Source organism: Harmonia axyridis, chromosome 2 (assembly GCF_914767665.1).
Source record: "Harmonia axyridis chromosome 2, icHarAxyr1.1, whole genome shotgun sequence".
NCBI lineage: Eukaryota > Metazoa > Arthropoda > Insecta > Coleoptera > Coccinellidae > Harmonia > Harmonia axyridis.
Window position 1 is genome coordinate 9,376,793 of NC_059502.1, and position 9,283 is coordinate 9,386,075.

Below are 9,283 nucleotides of genomic sequence, written 5' to 3' on the forward strand. Positions count from 1 at the left end.
GGACACCTTATCGTTTTTCAATAATTTTCATTTTGCCCCCCCTGAGAAAAATTTCTGCGGGCGCCCATGAGTGCTACACCATTGAGGAAATGGAGGTCGTTGGTGCGTAAGTTGTACATTTAGCGGTTTACCATATGAATTTTAAGTCGGTTTTGTGGTTTTATTATGTATCCAATTTTTTTTTATGTAGGTGACTGGTAGGAGTCCATTCACTGAAAGTCTGATCGAAATGTTCAACTCAATTAGCAGGACCGTGAAATCATCTGGGTTTTTGATTCCTTAAATGTTGATCAGTTGATTACTGAGAAATTGTGTCATCAAAGCTCGCTGTATAGAGCTATTTTAAGAAAATTGATAGGTTCACATAAATAGTCTATTTTAATCAAGATATAAATATCATTTAGTTCAAGAGGTATTGATCTTCCCAAATCAAAAAATGTGTTTGACTACTTAACTTCCTCTATTCTCTATTTAATGCAATGATGCTCAAATCAAATGAAAGTGCATAGATCTTTATAAAAACAAAATAGCAATCTGAAAAGTGAAATTCAGAAAGGTCGTTCAAATTCTTTGTCTCGAAATAGGCTTCAACCTCAGCAATCACGTATTCATTAGAGTCAAAGTTCTCTTTCTGGTGCCTACTTCTGAGGTCTCCAAGTATTTAGTGACGGCCAGATCTGGAGAATAAGCTATGGCCAAGGTCTTCATTGATTTGAGGAAAGAGTCTTGGTAGAAGGAAGTTTCTTCTGTTGCATTTGAAGACGTTTTTTCTAAATGTCTGCACTCAATACCTTTGTCAAGATAGTCAATGAACAATATATCATATACGTCCTAAATTACAGATGTCATAACCTTTCCTGCTGACTTTTGAAGTTTTGGTCGGTTTTTACCGATTGTTTCCAGTCAGCTGGCGTTCTCTCTGACTCATGTTTATTCAACTTGAACAACTAAAAACAGTGTTCATATTCCAGAATGTGTTGTTGCATTCGATCAGCCATAAGCAAGCATGCAAGGATTTCTCATGGACAAATATTTACGCAAAATGGTGCTTTCAGATATCTTCAATCCCACCGCTATCAACCAACAGCAACTTAAATTTACTATCGCTGAAAACTATGTCGTGAACATTTTTTATGTTTTCTCAAACAACTGCCGAATTCAGGCGACCAGAGCGTTCTGCAACATCTGCGGTGCTTCGACCACCTTACCAGCATATCACCTTCAAAACATTGTTGTGAATAGAACAGAGTCTGAATAACACTTAACAATCCATTGCTTTGCTTTCATAGTATTTTTATCACCAAAAAACAATGTTTTATCGATAAATTGAACAACAACAAACGTTGCGTAGCCTAATCTTCATTATCTTGATCCAGACTTAACTCTAGTTTCGAAACGTTGACAGGCATCTCTTGAAGCATGGTACTAACGACAAAAAAGTAGTATAGTGTCGTCTGTGTGCCAGGCTAGGGATTTATTGAGTGACTTGATATTTCAACTAGACTCTATACAAGCCATATCAGAGATTATAAGACTGCAAGCATCTGTAATAAAGTAAATCCTGATCAGTCGTCAATGTGTAAGTTATCAGTTCAGCGTTTAAACAACGAAAACAGCCAATATTGCGTCTTGTTTAGCGTCAAGGCAGCTGTTATATATCACGTGCAACCCTAATAAAAATGCATGACCATAAATCCATATTTATTAAACGTTATCTCTATAAGCAACAAAGTATCCCTGGCAATTATAAAATTGCAAACAAACGGAAAGATGATCCCGTACTCCGATTATACATACACCTACCGCATAATCTTATGAATGATTCACATTGAAGCGAGGCGAGAAATAGAATAATGAAAAGCAATGTCGATGATAACAATAGCGACTTGTACTGTTGGAGTCGTTGTTCTTAGAATGAAACATAGTAATACGAGAATGTAATCGCGATACTGAAAGTATACAAAGCGTCAAATGGACACCTACAAATGCTGTATTCGTATTATGAGGAATTCGCTGCTTGCTTCTGCATTTATTATGAATGGACACCTCTGGTTCAGGCGTTGAGTTATGAACGGAATGAAACCATCACTTTTATTAGACACGTGTTGGAGTGGATTGTGCTTCGTTGAGGATCGTTTGGCTTTAGGAATAATCTAGATGGGAGATGGTTAAGAAGATAACTCAGGGGTTTTCATTGATGCTATGAAATATTTTATAGTTTCTCAGAATATAAGAGAACTTGTGAGCCAGCAGATCTATCCTATCTCTTTACTCAATAAGTTCTGAACCCAAACAGTGAAAACACATTCTTCTTCTTCTTCTTCTCTATCAGATGGACACATTATTTCTCAAAAATTCGACTTTATTCCTGAACATAGTCTCCTTCAAGATTGATTAATGTACTTCAACGCTCTTTTCTGTAGAAAGATTCGTTCTGCTTTTGAAACAGGCTTCAAGCTCGATAATAACTTCTTCAGAGCCTAATTTATTTCTCGAAGCATTTCTTTTGAGGTCTGCAGAAAGTCAGAAATCACAGGAGACTATATAGGGACAAAAAGGTGGGTGACTAAGCAGTTGGAAGCGCAATTAGATCAATTTGAGTATATTTTTCATTGATGTGACAGGATCAGGAGCATTGTCATTGATTTTCTGCATATGTGGACTTTTTTTCGTGATTTTTAAGCTCAATCGATCCGATAACGTTATGTTATATTTTTTGTTGATGATTTTTCCTTTCCCTTTCCTGTCAGGATAGTGAATTATCAATACACCATCTACTTCCCAAAATATAGATGTCATGACCTTGCCAGCTGATGTTTGAGAGATTTAAGTTAAGTTTTTATTTGTTTAGAGTGAAAAGGATCGATCTTTGTATATTTTAATTTTATTAAATTTGTAAAAACCTGGGTAGGAATTTTGTTGCCAAATAAGTCAAACCACACCTAGAAATTATTCTTTAGAGTCTCATGGGCAATTGTAACGTTACACATTAATGAGTAGGGTAGAGAACAAAAAATCTACATCATCGCAGTTCCCGGAAGGCTTACCGAGTCACAACGTCCCCATAAAGTAACACTATTATTATGGGTACTGGGGTATTGTGGTATTGAAGAAAACGAAAAAGTCGATGAAGTTTCAAAAATGTCATCAAGGTTAACACCTGTTGAGTGTTGATCCTGAGCCTTTTTGTGGGCTTAAAAAAGACCAATATAATGCTGCGGACCAACCATAAGAGTGGTATTAGAATAATATTCAAATATGTCTAAATATGATTTGAAGCGTTCGATTTTCAATCCGAAATAAAAAACTCAAGATGAAAAAAATGTAAAAATCTCAATTTTCGAGGGATCGACTCTCTCAATCAAAAGAAATAATGAATGGACTCACCGAAAAACTCCTGTCAGTGTCAAACAGACCCCTCCGCCCAAAGTAGACCGAACCAATTCCGTCAATTTTCTTTCGATTAATTGTTATCCGGACGCGAAGGGACCAGCGGCGGTACAAACGGCGAACGGGGTACGAGCGGGGGAGCGGCGATTGGACGGATCTATCTCCAGGCCCACTCGACGCTGTTTATCTCTGCCAGCCAGCCAACGTAATTTCCATCTCAATCGTTACTTTTAATGGACGTCCCGGAATTGTTTCCTTGATTGCAGTGACACGTTCAATCATACTCTTTATTTAGTAAGATGACTCGTTAATTGAGTTTTAGGAAAATCGCTGTTCCTTTTGTTTCCAACTTGCTACCCGCTGCTGTACAAGAGATAAGCGCCGTTCGCGATTTAAGCGTTTGTGTTTCGCAGCATCCATTGTCGCGCGGACGATTGTTTCTGAACGGGTAACTCTGCTGGACGAGAGGGTTAAAAAATCATTGACAACTTTTTTTTTTTCAGTCGATGCTAGTTTGGTTGGGGTTGGGGAGGAAGAGATTTGCGAACTGAAATTTCGACCAGCTTCATCATCTGCTGTTTCGGAGTAGTGAATTAACTTAGTATTTTTGGTTGGTCAATCATGATTTAATATTTTAACACCCGAAAACATCTTTTATCTTTCTTCGTTATTATGAGGAACATAAAATAAAGGAAATGGAAAAACGCTTTTCATGTAAAGTTTTCTGTCTGGAAATATCAGATTCATCGATATTGTCTGTAGACATTTCGACCTACTTAGTAGTAACACTCCACCAAGTCCGATTAATAAAGGAACTTGCATCATGAAAAATTCATCATCTTGGGCTCTATTATTTTTATTTGAACTGGGGTCGTTGTGGCACGGTAAGCCTTCCGGGAACTGCGACCATGTAGATCTTTTGTTCTCAACCCCACTTATTCATGGAAACCCAAGGAGGTAGTCAATGGTGTTGATAAAACTGACAACCTCTTTAGGGGTCTTGGCCGTTGCCTCTCCTTCCCCATATGAATGTTCTTAGGCCAGCCAGCTCTGGACACTTGCATACCATGTGTTCAGCTGTTTCTGCTTCTGAGATGCAAATCTCATCTGCTGACTTTGCCATACGATACAAATGATGTTTGTACCGACAGTGCCCCGTCAGCAGTCCTACCATCACCCGAAGCTCGGCTCGTGACAGCTTCAAGAACTTTCTGACGTAGGTAGGTGAAATCATCACGAATTTCTTGGCCTGAGTAAGTCCAGAAGAAGTTTTCCAGTGGTTTATCCTGTTATTCAACTCCCACTGCTGGACTGCTGTCTTATATTGGTCTTTTCCTAGCCCACAGAAATGCTTATATCCAGCAGGTATTAACTTTGATACACTTTTTGCAAGTTCATCGGCTTTTTCGTTTCCTTCAACACCACAGTGCCCTGGTACCCATGGTAGAGTCACTTTATTGCCTCTGGCTAGTTGCTCTATGGTGTTACGGCACTCCTAGGTCAACAGAGACCCCTGGCAGTACAATTCCAGGGATCTCAGCGTGGTCTGGCTGTCCGTGATGATGTAGACATGCGTCCCCTTGAGGTTCATTTTAAGACACTCCTGAGCGCATAAGTGTACAGCCAATACCTCGGACTGTAAAATAGAGAGCTCACTTCCTAGGGCTTTAGAAATCCTCAGTTTATACCCCAATGCTAGTACCTCTCCCTGATTTTGATCCATTGGTGAAGCGTATGGAACCATTGAATGAGTTAAGTCAGGATCATCAAAAACCGCTCCAATATTCTCTTGAACATACAAACTACTTGAAAGCCTTATATTGTTCGGCAAGTAGTTGAAGAACCGGGACACCAGGTAAGAATATCCTTGTTGTCCTATTGATTTGCAAGCAAAGCAATAGTGTAATAGATGTTATTCAGACTACTCCATCGACAACAGGCTAAAAGATGCTCAGAGTTTTGGCTCTAATGAAGAAGTGATTTCAGGACCGTGAACGTTATAGCTTGACTTTATTCTTCTCTCTCAATCTGATAAATATATAATTATCTTTCCTGACTTTGCCCTTAATAGGTATCCATAATTTTTCAATTGAGAATCTCGTTCAGTCTACAATTCCATTCTCTTCAAACACAAAAAAAATCTCTTTAACTCCTTCTGCGATCTAGTCCGAACCAGTCGCAGAAAAATGTATCGTAATCATGAAGAAATAACATTATTGTTTTAAACAGAGACGGCGTCCTCAATAACCAACATCCATTAGCATTTCGTTGAATACGCTGCGAGAGATGGGACTTCATGTATTATTGATAAAAGATTTTATGATGAATTCGATATCGTTACCTTGTCATGTCTTATGTATTTTCCCACGGGTAATCTAGACATTTGTACGTGTTTCTCATGCTTTACGCCAATGTTTCATCTGTAACGATTAATTCTTCAACCTGGAAATGGGTCTTGACGAGTTTTGCAAAATATTATTCTTTCTCATCTAGGTTATATATTACAATTGGTTAAATGTAATGAGAGTGTACTTTCTAATGAGATATTCGAGTTGATAATAGGATGTGTATGTAAACTATCGGAAAGTATAAGACTTAAGAATTGTATAGTATTCCTAGGAAATATATACAATAAGGAGTTATTTCAAGGAATTAAAATTTTTTTTATTCGAACATTTCCTATATCTACCTATATATTTGTTGAATATTGTAATATTTCTTGAAATTTTTATATTCTCTCAGTTCATTGTGAATTCTTGACGGATCTGCTAGCAGCTAGCTTCTGATACAGAAATCCTAAAGTCTACACATTTCCCACGAAATCTTAGTATTATTATGGAAATGTGTTTAATATAAATTATTTTTCACATTTGTTTTCAATTTTTTACATTATTCTTCAAAAGATCCACATTTAATTATAAATTTTGGTTATAAATCTTTTGATTCGACCAATTTGTTATTCATTGTGGACGTAATCTATACAAGATCGATGAGAAACTTTTTCATTCAGCGATATACAGGCTGTTCAAAGGATATGATTAAATTTGGGCGATTCTTGGAGGCATTTTAAGCAAAAACTTCATATGAGCGTATGTCGTAAACGTGCTGATTTTTGAGATAGAGTGTGAGGAATTCTCCTGAAAAAAATCTTTTTTATAATCACAATGATGCAAAGGTTCTTATATTTCTATAAAATTTGGTACTTACCCGTTTTCACTCTATTAAGATACATTTTCCGACTTTTATTTTAACCAGTGGCGTCTGTATGGGCTTTTGCATTGAATATTTTTGGGAAAAAATGGTACGACACTGGTTTTTCTCAATTTAAATATTCTTTCGAAAATTTCATTCATTTCTGAACAAATTTGATTTCTTGATTTCACTTTGTTCAGTGCATGGTTTTCGTTTGAGAAAATCAAAAATCGTTTTACTTCAGTTGTTAATAGTGTCACTATGTAGTGCGAAGATTACAAAATAGTTTTCGAAATTGAGTTTTCCAATAGCCACAAATGAGCACTGATTTTGATAAAACAATTCAATTATTTCTAAACGATGTTGAAGTGTATATCTTTTCATGAATAAATGGCAAAATCTACTGAACTCAAATGATATCAGAAATATCAACGAATATTAAATAGTATTGCCTTTATAACCATCTTAAATTGTATCATTCCTATTGGAAAACCCTATAAGTACATGCATTCAAAATTGTTATGCAATCGCTTGTTCCTTCTGTGATTATATAGTAGGAACCTACCTAGAATTCTCCTCTCAAGTGTGAACTCGATATTATTTCTACAGGAATAAAGACAATGATGATTAATACAGTTTCTTAACAAATGTTGGTAGCATGTTTTCATTTTTCTTTCCCATTAGCTGAGAATACTTCATAATACTTTTTCAAGGAACAATAATATCTATGTGATTCCCTTATCTCTGATATCTTTTTGCGTGTCGAACCTCATATTCTATGTTAATTGAAATTCTACTACCGTTGATTTTGTTTAAGTTCACTTTGTTCCGAAATTCTGGATGGGCTCACATAAATGTCACTTATGACGATATGAATCATACTTCATTCATTGAAATTTTTTTTATCACTTATATATTGGGTGAGTATTCAGTAAATTATATTCCAAACTCATTATAATTTGTAGATTGGTGCAGAGGGAATTCAACAAAATGTTTATCAATACAATTCATTTCATATAATATTAATTTTCACTGATGTAGTAATACAAAAATCTTATGATGTGGCAATGAATTGTAAAAAAAAATGAGCCATTCTGTTTATCAATTACACTTGAAGTATAATTCCATTATTATCACCTTGATACAAGAATATGTAAATTCGCTTCTGCTAGAATATGCATTTTTGTTCTCTACTAAATAATATTGTTTTCGTTGTTCACAAACTGAGTCAATCTAACACTCACACTTGAGTTATGGCATGTTTCTATTTCTTACATCAAGTTGGTACTGCTTGCTATCCTAACAATTATACACGAGGTGTATAATTACAGTTCTATGCATCGTTGAGTCTTAGAGAGTTCATGCAAGATAGGTACATATTCAACTGAGAATTAGATTATTACTGATACTATTACAGATAACTGTTCCACTTTTGCTGTCAGAAAATTAACACCTGCAAATACCTATTTGCCTGTGTAGGAGATATTTGAGAGTTTAATATACTGAAGTTCTCAAACTTTATTAATAGAGTTTTTAAATCTTGAGTCTAAAATATGAATAATCAAACCAAAACAATACATACAGGGAGTTTATCCGGAGCTCTGGAACTGGAGGACGAGCTCTGATGGGGGCATATAAGACCATAATAGACCTCTTGAAACTACAAATCTAGAAACTCAAGCAGGATTCTATAGATGAAATATTTTCACACTATAAATTCATTTATCAAAGCATAATGATTTTGATTTCGAGTCTACCGAAGGTAGTGGATGCATTTTGATCACTTTTGGCTTCATTTGGTTTTGGATTACAACAATTCTGATAGAGATAGAGAATGCATGTCAGATCATCCTCAACAACTATTGTTTCATGTGTATCTGCAGATCTGTACATTCTGCAAATCTAATTTTATAGGTCCAATACTCATAAGAAATTATCATAAGTAATTGCACAAGTGCATCAAAATTACCGATAATTTTGTATGACAGCGTGTTGTCATACAAACTGCAAGAGTTCATGCAAAAATGAAAATGACCGAATGCAGTTTTTCAAACTGATTTAGAATGGAATTGCCATAGATTCGAACTGTGTAAGATGCATAGAAACTATGCATCTATGAACAGAACAATTATCGCAATGCTGTTTCGCTTCATACAATGCAATTATCGTAAGTAATTGCACGAGTGCATCAAAATTACCGATAATTTTGCATGACAGCGTGTTGTCATAAAAACTGCATGAGTTCATTTTCATTTTTGGAGAAAGAGCCCAACACCGAAGTTGGAGGGCTCTTTCTCCAAAAATGAAAATGACCGAATGCAGTTTTTCAAAGAAAACACGCTGGAATGCGAAATTATCCGGTCATTTTGATGCACGAGTGTAATTCGGGGGAATATTTCCCGAATGAACTGTTACATTACTTGTCAAACTGATGTAGAATTGAATTGCCATAGATTCGAATTGTGTAAGATGCATAGAAACTAAGCATCTCTGAACAGAACAATTATCGCAGTGCAGTTTCGCTTCCTACAATGCAATTATCGCTGTAATTTTCGATAATTGTTCTCCAGATACATAGAATTTTTGACAGGAGGGAAATATTCCCTGTAATTTTCGATAATTGTTCTCCATATACATAGAATTTTTGACAGGAGGGATTCATCAAGATTATATATGGTGACCACTGGAAAAATTGTATTTA